At 38.4% G+C, this 27,184-nt stretch overlaps 1 pseudogene; it reads right to left on the bottom strand.

Moving 5' to 3' along the window:
* Positions 1-21,364, bottom strand: part of LOC143596499 (G-type lectin S-receptor-like serine/threonine-protein kinase At4g27290) — a 57,733-nt pseudogene extending 36,369 nt beyond the window's left edge.
* Between the last annotated feature and the right edge of the window lie 5,820 nt (positions 21,365-27,184).

Here is a 27,184-nt window from a genome sequence, read left to right as displayed (position 1 = left end):
TACTTTCATAACATAGGGAATTAAATACCCTTGTTTGTTTTACAAAATTACTTGTTTTGAAAAAAAACAAGTTTAATATATATATATATATGCCTCAATACAAAATTTGCTGAGCCACCAGCTGTAAACTATGCCTAGTGTTCTTCTATCTTCACTGGCATATCCATCACTATTCCTTACTCCTGATTACCTGAAAACAGTTTCAAAATACGTCAGCTATATGCTGGTGAATACGCTGACTCAATAAAACATTTTTCACAATTCGTAATGACACAACACCAATAGTGTTCAACGACTCAGTGGGTCTAAATTCCATCTCATCGGAACTAAACATACGCACAAACCAAATAATCGGACTTCACTCGCCCTAGAGAACAGTCACTTGCCTCATGGTCAGTATGTCTATAGTGTGCCCACTACAGTACATATATGTAAGGATCCAGACACATGTGTATTTTAGCCTGAGTGTTTAGTACTACCTTGTATCAAAACGTTTTAGAGGATTTGAACCAACCCTCATGCAAATATTTTCATAACTCTTTTACATATGGATAATAGTCCATAGTTTCAAAGAGTAAATATCTTTTCAAAATATACAGTACATAGACGTATTCACGTCATAAAACATTTCACACTATAAAAAGGTTTGGACGTATTCACCTTTTGTTGATTTCAAGATTTCTCACCAACAGATGTATGATCTTTATCTTGGACCTATAGTACGAGAATAACATTATATAAATAATTAGATCTACAATCTAGCTATAGACGTTAAGTCTATTTGCATAACCTTTACCTTGATATTCATTTCATTTTGTAAAACATTTATATGCTACGTTTCTTCATCATGAAGAAACGTCTATATATCAAGTTTCTTCTTTCATAAGTAATATCTTTATAAAAATAAAGAGCAACCTTTCATCAATAATCTTATCTTATGAAAGCTTATATTTCACTTACTTACTTGATCAAGGTAAAGACTATACCCTTGACTAGGGTCTAAGCCATTAAATAATAATAAAATAATAATTTAAGCAAAATCCCTACCTTACGCGAGTATTTTGATTTGCCTAAGCCTTGTACAAGTAGCACTTCTACTTAAAGCGTCAGAACTTTTGTTTCAAACTCGCTTAACCACTCGACGGAGCGTCAGAACTTCAATTCATTGTAACGCCCGTAAATTTCGTTAATCGGCTCGATTGTTTATAAATGTTTGTTTAGAATCCGGGACTCGTCTTGAATCTTCGGGGGGGCCTCCTAGACGAGCCCATAAGTTGAATTACTTAAGTTTCATTCAAGTGTCGCAACTTTCAATTTGGAAGGGCCAGAACGTAACATTTTATATTATAATCAAAAACCCAAAACCCTAACCCTATGGTGATGTCCGATCGGCAGCAGCAACCCACCCCCTTTCCACCTCGTTTTGCGTGCAATCAGCCACCTTCCGGCTGTCCAAACTTCAATTCCAGGTCGGTATTATACGTATACAGCTCCTTTTCACCCTAATTCATCCTTATGGCGCGCTTATTGGTCGTTAAAATTGAGTTTTGATGATAACAGCTTGCTGACAGATTCGTATATGTTTATTGTAGGGTCTCTAATGGGATGTTAATCCACTTTTTTTGATCGATTCTTGATTCCATGATGTTCTAATTTGAGTCTAGTTTCCAGAAAGGTATAATACGTAATTTTTGGACGAGATTTGAATAGTTTTTATGATTTTATAAAATCGAGTGTCAAAGCTGATGCGGGATGTCGGATTCTGGTCTGTCTTCCCGACATCATAACCATTTTTCGACAAGTCTAAATTGGTTAGTTCCACTTCTGGAAGTTAATATTTTGAGTTAGGAACCAAACCCAATTGTAATCATTTAATTTGGCTGGGTAATGAATTTTATAAAAATAAAACCATTTTGTTGCGCAGCTGAAATAGCTGCACATACCTTTCTGTGTTGGAAGAATTTTTATGATTTTTGTGCCCACTAGAAAAATATAATAAAAATATTTTTATAAACTTAAGATATTTATGCAATACTGGTAAAAATTTAATAATTTAATTCCATGGTTTTCCTATGTAATAAAATACATCTTTGCATGCTAAAATCTGCATGTTATATTCGTATTGATCGATAAGTTCGTTTTAGGCTTAACCGGTGGCTGCCCTTTCTCGCATATTTCGGGGCTGTTATAATTGAAGTTCGTACTCCGTCATATTCTTAGGTATGTCACTTACAACATACTAAAATTTCATGGCCATTGGAGGTGTTTAGGTCGGTCAATCGATTTTAGTTCGAAAACTAGGGTTTATCGGGTGTAGGATTGGCAATTGTTGAGTTTGATGCGTTAAACAATCGGATGACCAACCGAATCAGTTTGTACAGCCCTAGGGGGGTTTAAGGGCTGTGGGAAAATTATATTTTTGATGCACGGGGCTGTTGGGGTTAGTGCTTCGTCAATCGAGTCGGCGGTGCGCGAATTTTCGTTTAAACGTTAAAGTAAGAGTTGTAAAAGGGAACCGTCAACCCTATCAACTCGGGTGACATAATCTTGATGAATGAAAAGATTTAAAATGGAATTTGGTCCATTCGGGGCTGATTCGTTTAACAAATGGTTTTAAGGTTTATTTCACGCGCATTCGACCCGATTTGATTATCGGTGGGCCTTAGGCCAAGTTGTTGGGCCTTGGGCCAAGTGTTGGGCCTTGGGCCAAAGTGTTGGGCCTTGGGCCAAGTGTTGGGCCTTGGGCCAAGTGTTGGGCCTTGGGCCAAGTGGTTGGGCCTTGGGCCAAGTTGTTGGGCCTTGGGCCAAAGTGTTGGACCTTGGGCCAAGTTGTTGGGCTTGAACGGCCCATTAGGCTAGAGTGTTTTTACAGTCTAGTTTAGTAACGCATTGTGTATAATTTATAGGCCCTTGCTTGTGATTGTGCACTTAAGGATTTCCTAGCTCATTGCAGGTGTTCGGTTGATTCAGGTGAGTTCATGATGCCCTTTTTACTCTTTTCAAGTTTTGGGCTAGCATGCACACCGTAATACAATTTTACACGATTTTACTCGTTACAACTATTTGGATGGTATTACATAGCCTCTTTCATATTTGTGCATTTATGAAACTATTTGTGAACTATATTTTATGCCTTAGGATATTGTAGACTCGTTTATGGTCTTATATTCCTTAAGGTTATATACCTGAATATGGTCTAAACTCGATGATGTTAGTAGGCTTGGTAGTAATTGAATGCGAGTAGACCTATTTACTTAGTTCATGTATTGGACTGATTAATATATATTACCTTATGGCCCATAGGCTTACCTGTTATTTGGAAGGTCTTGGGATGATATATATATATATATAGATATATATATATATATATATATATATATGTATGAATGTATGGAGGTATGTATGTATGTATGAGTATGTGTTACCTTATAGCCTATGGTTGTGTGATGATATTTAGTTCCTCGAGACTAAGAATGATGTGAGTAGGCTTATTGATGTGTGTGTGCATGGTAATCACGGCCGGGTCAAATTTATTACTCGGGTTTTAAAATTACTTGTGGTCTAGGCTCGAGGTTGCTATTAGGCCTAGTATTAATTCCTAGTATTAAACGATTTTTCCTGATGAAACGTTTAAACTAATTTATATAGGCTTGCTAGCATATGGTAGGCCTTGGGATGTTAAATATATATATATATATATATATATATATATATATATATATATATATATATATATATATATATATATACACATTATTGCTTGGCCTATATTTGGCGATGTTGTAGTCGTTTCGACTACTAATGTTGTGTATGCCAACTTTGTGTTTGCATGCACTGATGTTACGTGTTTGGGTTGTACGTGTGCTCGACCCTGATGTTATTAATTGGACGGTATTTATAGGGATATAAATATATGGATGTATATAGATGTCTAAGTACGAATACTTAGTGTTGATGATGGCCTAACTGTTCGTATCCCGTATTATATTTTAAACTCTTGGAATGTTTTATAGTCCTGTTTTTATATTTAAACTCTGGGAATGTTTTATAACCCCATTTTTATATTTAAACTCTTAGAATGTTTTATAATCCCGTTTTTATATTTAAACTCTGGGAATGTTTTATAATCCCGTTTTTATATTTAAACTCTTGGAATGTTTTATAGTCCCGTTTTTATATTTAAACTCTGGGAATGTTTTATAATCCCATTTTTATATTTAAACTCTTAGAATGTTTTGTAATCCTGTTTTTATATTTAAACTCTGGAAATGTTTTATAATCCCGTTTTTATATTTAAACTCTTGGAATGTTTTATAGTCCCGTTTTTATATTTAAACTCTGGGAATATTTTATAATCCCATTTTTATATTTAAACTCTTAGAATGTTTTATAATCTCGTTTTTATATTTAAACTCTTAGAATGTTTTATAAACCCGTTTTTATATGTAAACTCTTGGAATGTTTTATAATCCCGTTTTGATATTTAAACTCTTGAAATGTTTTTAAACGAATTTATATAGGCTTGCTAGCATATGGTAGGCCTTGAGATGTTAAATATATATATATATATATATATATATATATATATATATATATGTATATATACATTATTGCTTGGCCTATATTTGGCGATGTTGTAGTCGTTTCGACTACTGATGTTGTGTATGCCTACTTTGTGTTTGCATGCACTGATGTTACGTGTTTGGGTTGTACGTTTGCTCGACCCTGATGTTATACGTGGATGATATATATATATATATACTGTTATATATAGGGATGTAATTGAAAGGATGTTTACATATACATTTTGTATAAGTATGTATGAGGATGTTTAGTTTTCGGTAATGATGATTTGATGGATGCACCCTTTTACTTTTAAAAACTTTTGGTATGACTATCATAACTATTACTACTGATATTATTTACTTAAAACTTGAACTCACTCAGCTCAAGCTGACTTTGTGTGCATGTTAGATTGACTTTCAGGTTAAGAAGTGGATGCTACCGCTTGGACGTGCTGGATGCTACTCGGGGGGTTGAAGGCATATCTAGTCGAAGAATTAATAATGCAAACTGTTTCTTTTAATTTATCACTATAAGCATTTAAAATTTCGTTTTAGGTACTTTTCCGGGTTTTTGGGAATTTTGATGTTATTTATTCCGCTGTTGATTACTCTGAACTAATTTTAATAAGATGAACATGTTTAGTTTTAAATTTTTGTGAATTTTTTATTATGATTACCAACTGTAGGATTCCCGAGATTCGGGGTCTTACATTCATGCACGTTTTACGAGAAATCGGGACCACGGAACTTCACAATGGTCGGGCACGTTCCCCAAGGTTATGTGTGTGTAAATAAAGGTGATTTTGAAATGAGAATGCTTCAAACCCGTATCCCCCTTTTATAGGCAAAGTTTTGGGGATCGTCGTGTAGCGCGATGGGGTTTTCCCCTGGCCATCGTGTAGCGCGACGTCGCAATCCACCAGAGATTGCCACATGTTGACACGTGGTTGATCCGATTACTTAACCGGGTCATCGCGTAACGCGATACCCCTTCCTTTTGGACCATCGCGTAGCGCGACCCCCCTTTTTCTAAACTCATGGCAAACTGCATCGCGTAGCACGATGATCTAATCAGTATACCCGTCGCGTAACGCGAAGGGTCTGGAAATCAGAATTTTTATTTTAAACCCCTGGACTTTGTTAACTCGTCACTTCTTAGTTTATCTTCCATAGTTCAAAAATACTAAAGCGGCCCTTATGCGGCGATGCGAGCGTGCGAAGTGCCAAGTGCGCCATCATAACGCCACATTACGCCCATCGCCCGTGCGCGTGCGCGTGCGTGTGCGCGTCGGGTGCTTCGCACCCTCCGCTAGGACTAGTGAGAGTGGTTAGCCCCATAAGAACATTACCATGGAAAACTCCTTCCTTATAAAGTGCTTTTATTTCTTTCCCAGTTTTCATGTGGGATAAAGTTTCCTTACTTATTCCCTTAGCATAATATGCTTTCTTTTCTTTATCATACTTTTTCCCATTATCTTTCTCATAATTATTTTTGGTCCTTTACCTTCACAAACTTGTCAAAATTGGACCTAAAATTTGTGGGTGTTACATTACACATGTCATACCCAAGCCTCTCTTTACCTAATCACAGTGGTCTTATGAAAGTCAGTGTCAATTTTAATTTTCATTGAGTCAAGAAAAGAGTCAAGTGAAACGTCAAGAAAAGCAAGAAAAAGAAAAACAAAAGAGTCAGAAAAACAAAAGAAAAAGAGTCAATCCTAGGAATTTTAACTTCTGCCTTATTTATTCATTTATTTTTGACTCAAGCCTTGGACTTTATACGTTTGTAGTCATACAAGATCTGATTGTTAAGGCCCTGAGTCTTCCGCTTTATTTTATTTTCTTTCTTTTGTTCAAGCCTTGGACTTTCTCTGCGCGATAATATGGTATTATCCGACCTGATTGTTATGGCCTGAACTTCTGCTTTATTTTAATCTTTCTAGATCGAGTCAAGTGTGCAAAGCACAAAATGTCATATGTACAGTGTACATTGAGTCAAGTATGTTAATAAGAGTACTGTGATCAACTAAGAAAGGTTTAAGTCAAGTTGAGGTGATATGTTAACACAAAGTAAACCTGAGATATAATGGAATCAGTAACATGTCTGATTAAGTGGGGACCACATAAGCACCGTGTCTAATTGAACTTCAAATGTATCACTTTGACATCAAAACACTTGTCAAGTTAAAAAGGTGGACAATATCTACAGTAAATGATGAATTTGTGTCATAATAACTTCAAAATGGAGACGTGATCTAGGGCTTTGCAAATCAATATGATTCCATGTCAAGATCGTTCTTTGTAAATTAAATAAAGAAAAGAACTATGTAAATTAATTTAATATTATCTTCATCTAAAGTTCTTGTTTATTTTGTTTTTGTTTTTGTTTTTGTTTTTCTAAAATTTTTAAGTACTTGTACATTTAAATATTTTAAGTTTTAATTTTAATTTTTAATTTATTTTTATTTTTATTTTTTATTTTATTTTTATTTTTATTTTTATTTCATTTTTATGCTTATGCTTAAGAGATCGTTAGTGCAAAGTTTAACAGTAACAGACCGACAAAAGAAAATTATAAAAATTAAACAAGTGCGTGGAATCGGTGAGTAAATTTTTTTCGGGTTTGAAAATGCAAATATTTTAAAGACCGAGGACCGAGAGTGTATATTTGGTGAATACTCGCGATATTTAGACCTTATCACGAGATAGGCTGACCCTATATAAATGGGAACCCAAAATATCTTTCACTATTCACCAAACACTTTCACTTTTCACTCTCTCTCTTCTCTCTTATCTTCAACTCTCAAACCCTAAATCTTTTTCAAATCTTCAACGATCTGGCCTACTTTTTATCAAATATGCCGTTGAATCATGAATATCCTCCCTCAGTATAACTTCATAAACACCTTGTTTCCTCCGATTCATTCTTGTTTCTGGGTTCTCATGGATCGAAACGGTGGTTATTATGAACCGTCGGCTTGATCTAAGGATAGATCTTCATAATATTTGTTGCTATCATGCTTAGATTCTGATATTAGGACTTTAGATCGAGTTTATCATCATTAAATTGTTAGTTTTAGGTTTGTTTGTTGAACAGTTTGTAGATCTAGGTTTGTTCATATATCAAGGGTTCAATTGATCATGTAAATCTAAGGGGTTTGCCTTCAAACTTTCCAGAAACCTAATTCAGGTCTAGGCGACACCCAAGGAAAGGAAAAGGAATCAAAATTTAAGCCAAGGAACTTTTTTGCTTGGAAGGAGGTTTCGCTTCTCATGGTCATGCGAAGCGAAATGCCTTTTGTTTCGCTTCTCATGATAATGCGAAGCAAAATACTCTTTGTTTCGCTTCTCATGATCATGGGAAGCGAAATGCTCTTTGTTTCGCTTCTCATGGTCATGCGAAGTGAATTGAGTCCTTGTTTCGCTTCGCTTGGTCATGTGAAGCGAAATAAGTGTCATGCGAAAAAGTCATACTTAGCAAAATTTTTGAAAATTTCAAACTGAAGCTACAGGAGTGTTTGGGCTGTTGTGGACTACTGGACTGTTTGGACTATCGAACTGTTTTGGACTTAATATTTGTACATATTGAACTAAATGACTTATAAATTAACTTATTAACCTATTAAAACTAAAATTGTATATAATTAATCAATTAAATTCTATAATATGTAACACTTAATGCATATGTATATAACTTTTCTTGAGTATGAATCTGATTTTATATATATCTTATCATGTTTTAATGATGATTCTCATGATCTTATGGTTTAATTTCAGTGTCATAATAACTTCTGTGCTCTCGGGTTGTCAAAGGCAAAGGACGACAAAGTTTTCACGTCTATGGTCAAGGGGCTCAGGCAATCACCCATGGCACATGCTATCACAGTCAATCCAGCCATTTATTATAAATGGGTCTTGGACTTCTGGGAGTTTGCCAAGGTTGCCGATGATTCTCTATCGTTTACAACAACAGTTGCGAGAAAAGAGTTGACCATCACTGAAGCAGAGATTAGACGGGTGTTGAAGATTGCTGACCAGCCAGATTATACATATGAGAAGGGAGACAGGAAGAAGCTGGTTGATTTTGTTACACAGATGGGATACGACACTAAGTGGAAGAGCGTCGAGAAGAAACATCTTCTACCATACTGGAGGTTTCTATTCCACATTGTCACTCATTGCTTTGCTGATATTCGTGGAGGAGTTGATAGCATGAGTGCTGACTGGGTCCGCATTATGTTTGCATTGACGACTCGAGAGAAGTTCAATTACTCTCGAAGGATATTCCTATGGATGTTGGGGAATATTAAGAGTGGGGCGACATGGCTTATGTACCCAAGATTTGTACAGATGCTTCTTGATGATCTAATTCCATATGTCCCTAGGCCAGGATCAAAGAAAGCTAAGGACAAGAAGTCATTTCCCGAGCCCTATCATGTGAATGAGATAAATATGTCAATCTTTGGTTTGTTGTTGAGCACCAAGACCAAGGGACATCAGTATAAGGGACCACGTCCAGGTCCTAAATTTGGATTGTTTGAGGAGACCGAGTCTGCGGGGGACCAAGATGTTGAAAGTGGAGAGATTGGGGTTTCTGATGCTGAGATTGAAGCCATTTCTAGTGATGAACCTGATGAGGGCAGAACAAAGGCTCGGCATGACTCGAAGAGGAAGGCTACTGACAAGCCTTCTGTTAGTAGTGCTTCTGGCAAGGAAAAGGTGGTGGTTGAAGAAGAGGAAGTAGAAGAGGAAGACCAGCCGCCCTTGAAGCGTCTGAGGAAACTTGGGGACTCCTAGAAGTCAACCAAATTTCTTGTCAAGATTCCCTCACAAGACAAACCATCTGACCAACCCAAAATCACCAAAGAAGCCCTAGCCCAAGCCCTCAAAGCATTAGATGTAACAAAAATCCAAATCCCTACCTACAAGAAGCCAAGACAAGAAAGAAATCCAAATCCAAGAAAACCAAAACCTTACTCCACGACTCACCAGAATCCTCACCCGAATCCACTCCAACAGACCAACCAATTTTTACCTTCCTACCCCAAATACCACCCTCACCACCCCAAGACATACCCACAACTCTAGTCACACAACCAACCCAAACCGAACCCGAACCTTCCCAAATCACAACACCAACCACTCAACCAATCACCGAACCTACAACTTCCTTCATACTCACTTCATCCGTCTTCAGCTCACCAATCTAAACAACAAGCTTATGAAGCCAAACTGTTATAACTTCCCCAACCCAAACCAGAACACCACCTGTCTCACAATCAACACCACCCACCACTACAACCTCACAAGTCCTTACTCAACCAATCACCTTGCCTTTGCAAACAACCTCACCACCCGTAATGTCCACCACTCCACCATCCACCATTATCTCATCCAAACCCATTGCCCGAGGAAAGTCTTCGACACCTCCAGTGTACGCCGATCCTATCCTCGATAGGATCGTCGCACTGGAGGAATCAAACGCAAAAAGGGCGGAACGTGAAATGGGGCTTCTTAGATTCATCAAGGACTTGAAAGTAAAGGAGATTGCGGATGAAAAAGAAAAGGCAGAGTTGAAATCAAGGGTACAAGTTCTGGAGAAAGTGAAGGCAGTGAATGAGGCTCAATTGGAGAATCAAAGATTATTGATTAACACGCTTCACACCAGAGTCCAGAATCAACAACTGCTGCTGAACAACGAAGCATCTCAAAATGCCAATCTGAGAGCAGACCATTCCATACTTGCTGACAGATTGGCCACTCTAGAAAGAAGCCTACCATCTGCAAGCGCTCTCAGAACAAGTCTTAACAAGAAGATCGAGGATGCCACTCGGAAGTGGGATGTTGAGAGTGAGGCCACAAATTCAAGAGTTACAATCTTAGAGAATCAGCTCGCTTCATCCGCTTCCCTGATTCACTCAGAGCCGAGATGGAGGCAATTCAAGAAATGGTGATGGAACATGATCATCTTAATAAGCTCCAACTGAATACAATCAAAGAGTTGGTGAGCAAATATCAAGTGGCCTCAGACCTTATGGGTATTCATGAAGATGACTTTCACGGTCTGGAGGATCGACTTGATACAGTTTTCAGAAGTTGGAAAAGGTCTGGTGAGACTTCTCAGGCTGGTGATTAACGCAAGTCCGAGTGTGGCCTTGCAAGGAGTTAGGGTTGAGGCATCTGAAGGAGAGACGACTGTTGGTCGGTTAGTACAATAGGGCGGCCAGTCTAGTGGTATTGGTGGTGAAGAGGAAGGTGAAAAGGAAGATGTTGATGTTGAAAGTGATGATGGTGATAACGAAGATGATGATGATGGTGAAGACGATGACGATGATGTGCATGATAGTTTTGATGAAGATGATGATAGAGATGGCAATGAAGGCGGAGACGATGGAAACGGAGGAGCCGGGGCAGCAAGAGGTGGAGGTGGAGATAACACTCAATCACCTCCACACACTCAATATGAAGTTCAGGACCCTCCTGCTCACGACTCGGCTGGCAAAGTCAGGGAGCATGATACACAGATTACTGACATGTATAAAGATTTATTTCCTGATGACTTTGCAGGTGTTATGGATGACTTTATTTAAGCGAGAAAGAACTTGGAGCATCTTATTTAACAGAATACAAAGGAAGGGGTTGAAGATGACTACATAAACTACTCACCTAATCCAGACACTCCTCCTGCTCAAGTTCAAGCTTCAGAGACTCCAGCTGCTGATCCCGTCTCCGATCAAACTGCCGCTTGACACAGGAGCCACCAAAGAAGAAGAGGAAGAATCATATTGTGTCAAGTCGTGCAAGCGCACGCGATCTCATCTATCCTTACCAAGATGATTCGCTAATTGTATACGCGAAATATAATAAGGAGAACGCGTGTTGGGCGATCAGACGATATAGTGGTGATCTGATTTATCTCAACCACCATGAGCTGAAGTCGTTACCAGAGCTTGACTTAAACTATCTTCGAAAAGCTCTAGGCCATGGTGCGGTTGGAAGTACGTTGGAAAGTTGGATTCCAGATTATCTTCATCGTCAGTCGAAGGTCGACTACAAAGATTTTGAGCCGAATAAGGGTCGGAAGTACAAGAACCCAAGGGAGATAGACCCAGCCACCGAAGAGCCACGAACAATGTGGAGATACAGGGCACCAAAGAATTGTCATATCATCTACCATGGTGAGCCCTTTATTCCCAACATCCTTCGAAACTTCATTGGCTGGGAATTTGACAACACGACAGGGGAGGCCGTCATACGCTGCAAAGATCTGCTTGAGATTCGCGTATTTGACGAGCATGAGCTAATGGGGCTGCATATAGAAGATATCAAGAAGCTCTACAACTCTCCCCTGGTACCATCGAGGATATCGGTCGTCAGAACACAGACCGGATAATTGAAGCCTTCAACAAGTTTATTAAAAGAGTTGTTGAACTTCCACTACCCGAGGACGGCTGGCTGGATTACGACACCGACGGGTTCCAATACTAAAGACTAGAGGGAGATTGTTAGTCCCATTTTGTTTGAGTCTTTTGTATTGTAATTATATGTTTTGGACTTTGGTTGTTAGTATTGAATGTAAAGGCCCAAGGGAAATAATGTTGTAAAGCCCATTGGGCACTTGATGTGACTTACTTCTCATGCATGCTTCCCTATAAATAGGAAGCATGCCATGAGAAGTGAGTGGTCAATTGTTGATCAATAGAATACCTTTTGCAAACTCCCTTTCTTATTCCCTCCATTTCTCTCTACTCGAAAATAACATCTCAAGATCCGAGACCGCTTAGGTGGCTTAGTATGATTTCCGCTAGCACTAAGCTCGGTTGATCCAAGATCATTGTTAGATCCACCCGCGTCGGGACCTACAGTTACAACGTATATTACATGTAAAAAAAACGATGTTACATAGGGTTTTCGCGGGTTTTCACAACTCAAGTGGGTTTTCATTCTATACTTTGCCTATATATATATATATATTTAACATAGTTGAACAATACCACTTAACTAAATAAATAAAATTATTTTATTTATTATTTGAAAAAGTAGGATGTTACACGGTAACAAAATGTGCTTTTGAGTCTCGCCGCAACGCGTGATGGGCAAAATTCTAGTTTAGGTTATGTGTAATTTCAACTTTGTACCAGGCCACTCTTTGGATAAAAATTACATCATTTTAGCTATGAGTGAAGAACAAACATTACTTTTGGAAAATATAAGCAATCAATGCGCAAGTTCAATTACTAGTTGTATTAAAATAGGTGTTATGTTTGTTTAGATTTAGCTCAAGCCTTGATTGATGTTTAGGGGTTTGTCTATTCATGGGTATGTTGTTAATTTATTTGTGTCAATGCATTGGTCAACTAACTTTAAGATGTATTTTGGTTTGTTAAAATGAAATTTGTTTTAAGATGTATTTTGATTGGTTATAATGTAAGTTTGGTCATTCAGTACAACTATTAAGAGCTCTCACTATACAGATATATTTCATTCAGCATGAAATAGTTTAGATAGGTAAAATAGTCATTCTGCACAGTCATTCAGACGTTTAACCAAACAGCGCCCGCACTTATTTTGCTTCTCTTATTATGCTTATGTGCTTTGTACCTTCTGCAGTGGTGTTTGTCATTTAACTTTCGAGGTGTCTGACACTCCCATAACCTCTTTGCACCATGTTTATTTAAAACAATTAGCCGTGTTAATAGTGACCATCGTCGGAGGATAATAAAGTCATCGAATTAGAGAGGAGGTTCTTAGCTGTGCATGTGTTCAATCGTATTTTGTCGTCCTTCGATCGGTTTGTTTTTGCTTGAGGTATCTTACTCTGATATCTTTGTACTTGGGTGGTATAATCATTAATCAGAGGAATAGTTTTATAGTTCTGCCTACAAGGTGTTCGATGAAATGCTTCCTAGTGATTAGCTTTAGTTGTCATTAATTCTGCTTACAAGGTGTTCGATGAATGATTCTTAGGCTGTTTCGTTTGCTAATGATTTGCAACAAAATTAGGATTGCCAAACTGATTGATCATTTGAGAGTTGAACGTGACATGTTTTCACAGTTTCTTTTATGCTTTGACTTTTTGTTTGCATGTATACTTACTGGTATTTAAAATGGTTTTTTGGATTTGTTTTTTAAATCAGTTTTTCGGTTTTGGTTTTGGTTTTGGTTCAAATTCGTTTTTTGCCATTTGACCTTGAAAATTTTAGGCCAAAAAGCAACTGTTCATATTCAAGCTCATTTCCTTAACGAGCGGACACAATGGTTGATGTAGGTATAAATAATTTTGTTAATTGTTAACTAATTTGTGTTACATATTTATTAAATTCTTTATAGATAACTTAAAATAAAATAAAATAAAATAAAAATCTAGAAATTCGGTTTGGTTTTTATTACACGCAAAACCAAAACCGAACTGTTAGTTCGGTTTTTACAAAACCATAAAACCAAACACTGGGTTTTTGTTTCGGTTTGGTTTTTCGGTAAAAAAAATTTGCGTGCATGGTTTTTTTTTTCGTTGGTTTTTGCATGTGTCAAATTACTTTGTTGTTCGATTTTTATTTATATGTATTTATCTTTGTTTACTACCTCTATTGTTTAGTTGTATGATATAGCACACTAGATAACACAACAATTATATTACACATAAATGCTCGACATAGTATAATCACATATGTATATACACACCCCATACACCTTAAACTTATTGCTAATACTAATTTCTTACACAGAAGAATGACTGAGAACTTAATGGATGTGAACTTAATTCGTATTCGTGACATCAAACCACGATCAAAACCTAAGCTCATACAGAAAAGAGCTCTGCTATTTGTTTGTGGACCGTCATGTAAGAGTTCAATTCTAATTTCAGCAACACTCTTTATGTATTAGTTTCATCTTCATTGTTAATGCCTTGGATATGCTATTTGAATCCTAACTAAAATTTTTAACACATGGTGATGCCATTGAAGTCATAGCAGACTTGAGCCAACAAGAACATTTTGATGAAATACTCCAAGTGCAAGTGATGCAGTTTTGAAAGCGATCAATGACTCGAGAGACACATGATTAATGAAAAGACGATAAATTAAACCGAAGTTCCAAGAACAATGCTCTTTTATATAAAACTTAATAAAAAACTAAAGAACTAAACAACCATAATCCTATTTAAACTAAACAAAAAAAAAAGAGATAAACATAGAAACAAGATAAACACAAAATAATAAAATATATTAAAAAATCAAAGTTCAAATATGGAGATAATTTTACATCATACTCCCCATCTTCGAAAAAACTCGTCCTCGAGTTTTGCCTCAGAATCACACAGCCACCTGGATCGAAAGGAACATCAACGCGCTCCTTAATTATTAACTTCATGACATGCCTCAACAATTCAACTTTGCAAAATGCCTCGCGTGACTTTGAACTTATACCACCCCGGTCGAATGTAGCATTAGAACGGTTCGTGTTTGCTCTCGACTTTACCCGCTCAACTAGTTGAACTTCACGAGCCGCCTCACCCAACTCTAAACTCGTACCACCTGGGTCTATTGGCTTGTCGGGTCTCTCCACCTCTTTATCCCCTTCTTTGAAAAAGACTCGTCCTCGAGTCTTGAGAACGTCGAAAAAATTATTGACAACCCGAGACAAATGACCGACTCCTTTGTTCTTGTTATTAGACAACTTAAAAATCTTTAAAAACGAACTTGAAAACTTCAAAGACAAGCCACCGGGTTCAAAAGGAAAATCAACCAGATTCTTATTCGACATCACGACCCGCTCAAATATTTCAACTTCTCGAGACGTCTCGCTAGGCTTTTGACTTGTATAGTTAATAATTGGCCCCATTATGTGTTGTGCATTTTTAAGATATATTTGATTGACTTCCAACCTTATAATGTTAACTATATTAAAATTAGCATTTGGCAAAAATCCCTTCCACTGGTATTTTTCTTCTTGAATAATATCCATGCCACCTATAACATTAGGAAAGTCAACCTTGTTTAAAGAAATAATATTCCTTTCCTTTTGAATAGCCAATATTATTTCCTCAGTTGTCACGTATAATGCCAAATTCTCCTCTACTGACGGAATTTCCAAACAACTATTGTTATTTCCATCAACAGTCGCCATACCACCGACAATAGCCACCAAAGGTCGACCACCACCTCTTCCAAAATTATGAATACTAGAAATCAATTCATCAACATATTCCGTGTTCACAATACCTTGAGAGGTTATTGAAGATTTATGATTGTTGTTTTCTTCTTTTTCTTCATCCCCGTAGTTATCAAATACGGGCGGCGAATCATAGTTAAAATCACCACCGGAAGTATTCGCAAAAAAACACTCATCTTCATCATAGTCAATTCCGTCTTCATCAAAGACGGGGTTGTCTTCCAACACACTTTCTGGATAAATTGGTTCTAAGAACCGAGGTGGGTGATAGTAAGACGGCTGCTGCTCTCCGCCACCACCTTTGTCCCAGACCACGGTGCTCGACTCGGTTTTCTCCTTGCTCATCTCCCGTTGTAACTCGAGATCGCGGACTCGTTTACGGAGCCGGTGGATCTCTTCAAGATCGCGGACTCGTTGTTGGAGTCGTTTGATCTTCTTAAGATCCCGTGGGTCAGAACAGACTCCACCACTGCCTCGGTCGATGACTCTGCGAGTAGGAAATCGATCTTCTCCACGAGCACGTGAATAGAAAACACCTATGCAGTTGCCTCGGTCGACGAATCTACGATCAAGCAAGTATTCACCACCACGTCGAGCCATTTGAGAACCAAAAGATGATAAATTGAACCGAAGTTCCAAGAACAATGTTCTTTTATATAAAACTTAATCAAAAACTAAAGAACTAAACAACCATAATCCTATTTAAACTAAACAAAGAAAAGAGATAAATATAGAAACAAGATAAACACAAAATAATAAAAGATATTAAAAAATCAAAGTTCAAATATGGAGATAATTCTGCATCATGATAGTCAAAGACGATAATTTGAACCGAAGGTTCCAAGAACAAAGTTCTTATAATAATAAACTTAATCAAAAACTAATGAACTAAACAACCATAACCCTATTTATACTAAACAAAGAAAAGAGATAAGTATGGAAACAAGATAAACACAAAATATTAAAAGATAATAAAAATAATAATTTAACTTAAGAGATGCTCCTGCATCATACTCCCCGTCTTCGAATAAAACTCGTCCTCGAGTTTTACCTTCAAACCAAAGCCACCGGGATCAAATGGAACATCAAATCGATCTTGTTTTATTATTATCGTCACGACCCACCCAAACCGCTCAACTTTACAAGTCGTCTCACCCGAGGATCTAAATTCGTACCATCTGGGTCTATTGGGTTGTCGGGTCTCTCCACCTCCTTCTTCCCATCTTCGAAAAACTCGTCCTCGAGTTTTATTTTTGAACCGAAGCCGCCTGGGTCAAAAGGAACATCAATCCGATTCCAATTTATAGTTATGATGACCTGCTCAAATAGTTCAACTTTACTAATCATCTCGTCCGACTCTAGGCTTTTCTTCCAAAAAACACTCATGACAAGATTCAACTTTATAGATCGGTTCATAGAACCGAGGTGAGTGACCGTAAAACGGATGCTCCTCTCCGCTGTCACCTTCGTCCCAGACGACGGTGCTTGACTCGGTTTCCGTCTTGCGCATCTCCCGTTGTAACTCGAGATCGCGAACTCGTTTTCGGAGTTGTTTGATCTCTTCAAGATCCCGGACTCGTTTTCGAAGTCGTTGGATCTTCATAAGATCCCGTGGGTCGGAACAGACTCCACCGCTGCCTCGGTCGGCGACTCTGCGAGTAGGAAATCGATCTTCTCCACGAGCACGTGAATAGAAAACACTTCTGTCGTTGCCTCGATCGGCGAATCTACGATCAAGCAAGTATTCACCACCACGTCGAGCCATTTGAGAACCAAAAGCTCTGATACCATGAGTATCTTGTTTTTATTATCTTTTAAGTTAAATTATTATTTTTATTATCTTTTAATATTTTGTGTTTATCTTGTTTTCATATTTATCTCTTTTCTTTGTTTAGTATAAATAGGGTTATGGTTGTTTAGTTCATTAGTTTTTGATTAAGTTTATTATTATAAGAACCTTCGGTTCAAATTATCGTCTTTGATTATCATGAGTCTCTCGAGCCATTGATCGCTTCCGAAACTGCATCAGCAAGGTTGCTACATAGTGACAAATTATGTAGCTATCTTTGCTAGAAGATTATACAGGGTTGTGGACCACAATGCTTCATTACGCATTGGAATGACGGCTGCCTTCATGTAACATTTCGGATTTTCTGTATTTGTATTTGTTTTCGTTTTATCGGACTTCGAACATCATTCGGATCCTAATCAATAATATTATTATACAATCGTAAGTATTAAAGATTTACATATTCATTTTATGCCCCTTATACTTTCTAAGATGTTCATTCCTTGTTTTAACCATAAAAGATTCAATATTTAGCCAGTCTAAAATGTAGAGTAGTAATAACTTATTGCAATAGCAAGATGCCTCTTTTTTGTAATAACTGCTCACCTCTCTCTTGGGAATCTAGAATGAATTCCACCAATAACAGGCATTGACGAATTACCTATAACAAATAATATATAAGTTACAACAAACAAAAATGATGTCAAATTTGGAGTAGTCAAAGGTATGAGTACACCAATAGATGGCATATGTCTTTGCCACTAAAACACATATAAGCCCCTGTTCATTTAGTTTGTACAATCAAAAACGTAGAGTAGTAAGCTTTAAAAGCTTGAACAGTAACAGAATCAGCTTATAGTGCTTATTTGTTTTTAATGTATTATCTTACCTAATAACTCAGAGGCTGCCAGTCTAACATAAAGATCTTGTCCATTTAGTGTATACCCTCAGACATCAATCAAATCACCAAACCATAGCAAACATCCAACTCCGTCTGCAGTGCTGTTTGGATTTGCATATGCAGTGCATGAGCAGTTATTCTTGCAAGCTACCTCACACTCTTGCAGGCTCATGTTGCCGTCGTAAGAAGCATTCTGAGTGTCTGGCAATTTCAGGCTTGAGATCTTTTGAAATTCTTCTTTGGGCGAACAATCCAAAGATCTTGTTCTTCCACAACCACTGCTCCAATTGTAATTACTCATTTCTTGCGAATTTCTTAGTTCAAACCCTTTCAGGCATCCACAAATCCCATAACTGTCGACAGTACTACAGATTCCATACGGGCCACAAACTCCATAGCTGTCACATTTATCAGACGGAAAGTAGAGATCCTGCGTCCATTTTTGAGTTTTCTTATTCAGATGCCAGACTTCAAACTTTCCACCGGGACTTATTATTGGCCTTAACAGCAAAAAGGTGCTCTCAAAAGTATAGGCAAAATACATCTCATCCACATTAACAATCATATAAAACTCTAAGATATAAAATGGGTTAGTGTTATTGATTGGATGGCCTCCAGATGTTATTCCATTACTTGGTGCAGCCCTTGTTTGAATAACAGAGGTTTTCCTAATATATGCTTGTGGATATTTACCCTTAACCATTGAAAACCCATAGTGTATACTCACCTGGGGAAGGATTATCAACACCCTTCCATGATGTCAAGTACATCTGTCGTCCTGTCATGAAATTCGTCCCCAACTTCATTCCTGGTAAGAAGGTATCTCCTGGGTAATCCAAACTTTGCCATAAGATAGCTTCCTTGTTGGTTTTGTTTTCTTTCATAATTACCAGATTGCCCGTATCTAAGAGTTGTGCTATTGGATTGACATTTATGTCTGATGAGGAGGAGTTGGATGACCAAATGGTGGTGCCATTACCATTGACAATAGACAATATCCCTTGGTTATCCAATTTAACTATGCCGGAACTATCGATAAGTGGAGTTTCCTGGTTTGCAACCCATGCAAACACATGAGGTGTTGTGTTTGCATACCATATCCCCAGGTATCGATTCTTGGAACTACCCGGGCTAAAGAACCCTAACTCGAATGTTGCGCTCCTTGAAACTATGGTCTCCCCATCTAAGAAGCTTTGATGCACACTATGGTGTCTAATGAGTGGCATAGCTACCTTAGCGGTAGGGGGTCGGCCAACTCCTGTGAGAAAATTTTTTTAGTGTTATATATGTGTTAAAATTCCGGTCGACCCTATGAAATTTTGACGCCGACCCCTATGGATTTGAGAATGACCACCAACATAGAGAACTTGAGATGAAAAAAAAGAGAGTAAACCAACCATATTTTCCGGCAGCCGGCGCAAAGAAGTATCCTCATGTTGTAGTTAAAGAAGAAAAGAAGGAAGCTAGATGACCTAATTTAACATTTAAGGATGTAATGGACCTTTATTAACTCTCTTTCACAGCCCATTATTTTACCAAAATTTAATAGAACATGTGAAAATAAAGATAATGTCAACAAAACATTTAGTTAGTTTACCTATAACATAATATATAATAAAAGTCAGTATGTTTTTTTGCCCAAAATTACTTGCCCATTTATTTCGTATATGATTAACTAGTATTTTCCCGGCGCGTTGCGCCGGGCAGGTCCGTTAAACTCGGGCAGTGGTAAAACCCAAACGTTGATACAGTAAGTCGACGCGAATTCGGTCGGTTTCGGTTACGTGCATTATTGTATCGAAACTAATGCAAAAATAAAATAAAAATTGGGGTGGACCAATGGCGTGGACTGGCGTCGATCGGTAAAACTCAATCGTTGTTAAAACCCGACCACTATCGATCCCAGACATTGAGGAGGTTGAGTCTACGCGAAATCAGTCAGTTTTCATCATGTTCGTTACGGTATCGGAACAAAAAAAACGAAAATCAGCATTCGGTCTGTTTTTATTACGGTACTGAAACTAAAGCAAAGCACAGTTACATGAATTCGGTCGGTTTCCGTGACGTTAGACACGATACCGTAACTAAAACAAAAACAAAATGCACATTCTGCAGATTTTCATTACGTTTATTACAGGCTGAAACTTTAAAAAAAAAATACTACCACTAAGGTGTCGCAAAGTGCCCCAATAGGGGCTTTGCGGCACCAAAGTTATAAATTATTATATATAATAAGTAACTTCTTAACTTTTAATAAGCATTTGTTTTGCTTTTTTTTAATACATGAATATCGAACAAATGATGTTATGATTAGATACCAAAAAATAAAAACTCGTAAAAAACAACTATAAATATATTGTATTTTAATTATGCATAACTTATGACGTATCATGTATTTTTTGTTATATGGTAATATGATATGTTGTGTGATTATCTTTTTTTCATATGACCCAGCCCGATTTAACCCGACTTAAACGACCAAAGCAGATCGAAAAAGAAATTATATACCGATTTGATCCGACCCGTATAACCGGACCAGACCGAAGAAAATTTATACAACGATAAGCAACTGAGTACTGACCCAAAAGCTTTCCAACCTCTGCAATAAAATTTTCTGAATCCGCCACTGTGTCTGCTGTCTAATGATGAACCACAAGTTTGTAGCATGAGAAAGAAGGTAACCAAAGGGAGTAACATTACGGTTGGATTCACATTAATGCACACATTCTGTGAATTGCTTCTCTCTAACTCAAATGCGATAGATGAGTAGAGCCCGCGAATTTATAACCTATACTGTATCCTGTCAAAGTCACACCAAGTCAATGCCCCAGGTAATGAATATCATTTTAATAATTGTGGGTCCAACGCTCCTTAACTCTTTCAGTCAACAACTTCTACTGCAATAAATGTGATCTTCCGTTTCATCTCTAACTCCATTTGTATAAGAACTCACACTCGCAAATGATAATGTAGAATAACGTGTTTGGATTCACACAATTTATCACCTAGAACAGATTTTAAATTTAACACGTACGATGGAAAACTAATAATTATAATATTGAATACAAATCTTACATTTGTTTGTGAACGGATATGTATACAATTTAAAGTTCTAAACTATTCGAATGCCATGCCATAATCTTTCTCCTTAGGATAGCCCGATGATGCCCTTCTCTCTTTTATCCATACTATCCGATGCATTAACAAACCTCCGTGAGATACATTTTCAAAAACATACGTCAGCTAATGGTTGTGAATTAAGTAAACCTTAATCAGTATGTTATTAAACATATCTTGAACATATAACACAAGTTTTAGTTAGCATACAAAACATGTAACGTGTAATGCATATATGGTTCAGTGGCGGATCCAGGATTTTTTTTTAGGTGGTTCCCTCTTAATTTATAAGGTGGTTCCTACGCGTCTTCTATATATCCGTACACTATTATTTCGAAACTCGGGTGGTTCCGGGGAACCACCCGTTTGTATGCTGGAACCACCCGTTTGTATGCTGGATCCGCCACTGATATGGTTGATAAACTATTGTTAAAACAATCATGTTCATTGGATTACATCGAAACAAAAGGCAAGCGGGCAACAAGCTGCGCCGCTACCCCTTTTTGAATCGCAAAACCCAATCTTTTAAAACTATATTTGCTGATCTTGGAGTCATAACATTACTATGCATGACCCGCTGAACACGGGTAAGTAGCTCCACAGCTTCAGGCGCGAGGAAACCAAAAGTGTCAAAAGCAAAAGGAATAAATACATGTTGGTTGTCAAGACACGCCTTTTCATGTTTTGCCACCTTACCTGAAGCAGCTTTTAATGCGGCTTGACCGACCGCGAAACCACTACTCCCTAAGCCCACCAAAGGAGAAACACAGGTATTTCCCTCCTATCCATCCAAACACCAAAATGTCAGCCGATCGAAGAGATGATCTTCCCTCCGACGGGTCAGTCAAAACAAATCTTTTAAACAATAGCCACTCGGAAGATGGAAGTTCGACTGAAATGTCCCGTCAGATTTCTATCGGCCTTTTTTTTACAGCCTAAAATTTGGATTTAAATAATGGAAATTTGAAATGAGCCTCAAAACTTTCGAGGCCTTAAAGCTTATTTATTTCTCATTGACTTTGACTCATTGCACCCACCTACCAGAAAAAAATATTAAAATGAATTACAGAAAATAATATTTAAAAAAAACTCAGCTGTGCATTGAAAATTAAAATTTGGTTATTAATAATGTTAATAATTTCAGTTAATATTTTAGTAATATCTATCTATCTATATAAATAATGACTACCAAAAAATCCTAGGCGTCACTCTTTGATTGTTCCCCTCCCCCTCTCAAACAACCAGATTTCTTAATTTGTTATTAGAGATTTCTCATACGTTTTAACCGAATTCGCGAATATGGGTCTCACCAAGCCCGAATATCTCATAAACGAGTTATAACATCTCATTTATTTGTGAAATAACCCCTTAATCACCAAACATTAATTTCAGCGGTTCATGGGCCTCACCAAACTCGAATAGCTCTTAAACGAGTTATAACATCTTTTGTGAAATAACTCCATAATTACTAAACAATAATTTTCGCGAGTCATGTTAGGATTAAACGCACACACGAATCGAATACAAACACGAAAGCAATATACAAAAACGAGGATTTAACGTGGCTCGATCTAAACTGACTTATGTCCACGGGTGGCAACTAGGTATTCTTTATTGAGTGATAAATAATTACAAGTACATACCATTGTTTAATTAAAGACTGAACTAGGGTTTGTAAATTATTAAACAATAAATCGCAACTGGGCTGGGCTTGGGCCCGACCGCCCGCATCCGTCTCCTCTTTGACTTCAAACAATAAACCGGACCTAATCATTCTCTTTATAGGCGTCTGGCATTCCATCTAGAAATCTTAATCATTACAAAACATACTAAAAAAAAAAAATACAAGTGTAATTCAGGTATTCGAGTAAACATGTTCCTTGTCGAACAGACCTTGTAATCCTGAGTGTGCTCGATACATTACCTTTAGCAGAGTTTACTTAGAATATTTTCTTAAGAAAATATTTTTCTCAAACAAACTTCAATTTTTATAGTAAATCCAAACTTTGCTCGGAAATATTACACGAGCAAACTAGTTCTTACTCAGATCCCTTAGTTAACTAATGCTGGTGAATTAAGTAAACCTTAATCAGTATGTTATTAAACATATCTTGAACATATGACACAAGTTTTAGTTAGCATACAAAACATGTAACGTGCAATGTATTTATGGTTGATAAAGGCTCATATTATTTTCCATTCTATTTGTAGCCAAAACATTTCTTTCGACTGAAACACGTCCCATCAGATTTCTTTTGGCCTTTTTCTTACAGCCTAAAATTTGAATTTAAATAATCGAATTTTGAAAGGAGCCTCAAAACTTTCGAGGACTTAAAGCTTATTTATATGTCATTGACTTTGACTCACTGAACCCGCGTATCAGAAAAAATATTAAAACAAATTATAGAAAATAATATTTTAAAAGAAACTCAGCTGTGTACTGAAAATTAAAATTTGGTTATTAATCTAATCTAACCAAATTAGGACAGCTGTTACATTCATAATCGTCTAGATTTTTATTTTCCCGCCCATCACTTATTTAGGGTTCTATTATTAAAAAAAATATCTAACACCAATAATAGTTCCTATTTTCCTGCCACGGGTTTTTCTTCTCCGATGAACAAAATATGATTTAGGGCTTATTTCATTCTCACTTATTTTTCAAAAAAAAAAAAATTCATTCTCACTCAGATTTCATATTTCTTCGATTTCAATTTCATAAGGTATTCGATTTGTATTCACGATTGAAGAGGTAGGTCCCAGCAGAGCCCAGTTGGACCCGCAAGACTCACCTTGAAGAGGGACGTCTGCGCAGAAACCAACTGGATCCGCAGGACCAACCATGCTCAGAGACGTGACGTCCTTACGCGCAGTACGCAAGCTGTTCCCGCAGGAAATGCCTCCCGATGGTGAAGAACTCCGCCTGTTCTCGCAGCTTCGGATACAAGCCATCAGGGAAGGCCACCCGCGCAGCAAGGCTACACGCACAAGGCACTCAGCTCTCAATCATTCAGTGTCACCTGAAGGAATGAGCAAAGCCGGGAACAATCCCGCATAAGGGCGGGAGGGGGAATACTCCCGCCCAAGTAAGCCAGTCCGTACGATACGGGAAGATCTTCTGTACTGTACCTGACGAGGTATGGGAAAAAGATCTGACTAAAGATACGACAGCTTATTGACAACAGTATGGCGAGCAGCATGCTCCTGTACTGTATGTCACTATTAGCCGCTGCCTACTCACCAACTACTGCCATACCACGTGCATAGCCGGCAGTTGGTGGAAAAGGAATAGTACACAGCAGGCCTGGTCACTATCAGCCGCTGCCTACCCACCAACTACCAGCAGGGCACGTGCGTAGGCCACTGTTGGTGGAACAGGAACACTGTTGCAGCCGGCCACACCTCCTTGGAAACCTACCTTCGGCTATAAATACCCCAAATGGTATGACCATCTCATCTTATCTTGTATCATCATAATATACCTGATATCTGCTCTAGCAATCTCTTAATATACACTTATATTTAAAGAGCAATCTAGTCTGATTCTCACGCCGGAGGGTGGTCACAAGGAGGAACCCCCCCCCCCCTTCTCAGTGACAAGCTCACGGTGTCTGTTTTGCAGGTTATCAGAAGAACCATCTTCTCTGGGTCTAACCCCTCGTGGGAAACATCTATCTAACCCCCAGGTTACCCGTAATCTGCCCGGGGACCGGTTAGTGTTTCTTCATTGGCGCCATCCGTGCATAAAGCTAGAACATTTTTCTCCAGTTTTTTCAAACTTCAAAGATGGTTAAAGAAACCCCGGTAACCACAACCCCAGCTACTGGGGGGAATACCAGCAACACAGTTTTTACAAACACTACCCCGGCTACCCAAGCCGGGGCAAGTGAAGTAAATTTTACAAACACTACCCCAGTTACCCAAGCTGAGGCAAGTGCAGTAAATAATCGCCCACTGGGATTCACTGATACCCAGTTTGAAAAACGAACAAGACTCCCCCGCCAAACTCTCGATGAAGTTAAGGCATGGGCGGAGGCACGTCAAAAGGAATTCCAAGCTGAGTTGGACGAACGCTTGCGTTCCGTCCAACAGGCCGACGAATTCGAAGAATACTTGGACAATGACTCCGAGGAATCCGACTCCGACACGAACCCTCGCCATAGGGCAAAAGGGAAGCGTAAGGAAACGGACTCCCAACCGAGAAGGCATTTTGGACAAGCCTTCAAACCAAAAAGCACAAGTGGAAGTCCACGAGACTTCTCCAAAACATTCAGACCAAACGTTGCAAATGCGGGGAACGTCCAAATTTGCAAGGGACATTGCGGAAGCAATCGCCCCAAAAAGTGCCAAACAAATGTCCAGCATAGGCACCTATGATGGTATATCTGACCCAGATGATCATTTGAACAGATTCATAGCGGGGGCAACCGTCAGTAGTTGGACGGAACCCACGTGGTGTTACATGTTCCAAATGACGCTTGTCGGGGCCGCTAGAGCGTGGTTCGATCGTCTACCGGTCAACCACATCTACGACTGGGCAGACTTCCAACAGAAGTTTAGCCAACACTTCAGCCAGCAAAGAAAGTATACCGAGGAGCAATGGACAATCCTCAAGTGCATTCGAGAAAAAGACGAATCTTTGCTAGACTTCATCACTCGCTTCAATTCGAAGAAGCTAAGTCTGGGTAACATTAGCGAAGATCTTGTTCGCGCTGCCTTTATTCAGGGCGCGAACGACCCAGAGCTCATCCGCACCTTAACGGGTAAAGATGGCATGCCATCCACATGGGATGCCATCATGACAGCAGCAAAACGCTTTGCGGAAACGGAGAAGCAACTGGGTAGAGATCTCCCACAGAGCACAAACCTCTACACCCAGAAAACAAGGGAAGACAACGTCCTTACCGCCCGATTAAACAAAAAGCGAAAGCTAGGCATTTGGCAGTCAAGGGTAAACTTTGACACCTCATCCGGCTTGCAAAATCGGTTAGGCGGAAGGGATAACGTACAGTCAAACAAGAACTCCAGATGGACGCCGCTCACCAAAAGCGTCACCGAGATATTCGCCACCGAGGAGCTCCCATGGCCAAAGCCTCAAATAATCCGACATCGTCACAATGCTGATCGGAGCAAATACTGTGACTTTCACAGGACAAAAGGCCACAACACTGAAGAATGCATAGACGTAAAGGACATGGTCGAAGCATTTGTCAGAGATGGGACGCTCGCGCACCTCGTGGCGCAATGAACGCTGAGCAGGCTGATGTGTGTAGAACCCCAGCGGGGGAAAACACGAATAAAATTCCAGCTTCAATGTGGAGACTACATGCTGCGTAAAGAACGAGATCCCGAACCAGGTGCGTATCGGCTCGATGGCACTCCCATCCCAACAACATGGAAGGGAGCTCATTTACACAGTTTGCATGTAAATCAATTCCAAATTAGTAAAGAAAAGGCCAAGAGCCACTTCTAATGGAAATGATTCTCCTTAAAACATCGACGCTGATGATTTTACATTTATACTTTTATGAACTATCAACACTAATATGCCGGTTTTCACCGCATAATTACGTGGAAAGTCGTTGCATGGGGAAGGCGGCAAAACCCGCATAAACCCAAAAAACGACAAACCTTCACGCA

This window comes from Bidens hawaiensis, unplaced genomic scaffold, assembly GCF_021521415.1.
Source record: "Bidens hawaiensis isolate Kalapana, Puna unplaced genomic scaffold, B.hawaiensis_p1.1 tig00046643_1, whole genome shotgun sequence".
In the NCBI taxonomy this organism is placed as follows: domain Eukaryota; kingdom Viridiplantae; phylum Streptophyta; class Magnoliopsida; order Asterales; family Asteraceae; genus Bidens; species Bidens hawaiensis.
The sequence above is the reverse complement of the archived record's forward strand: the minus strand, read 5'-3'. Positions and strand labels throughout refer to the sequence as shown.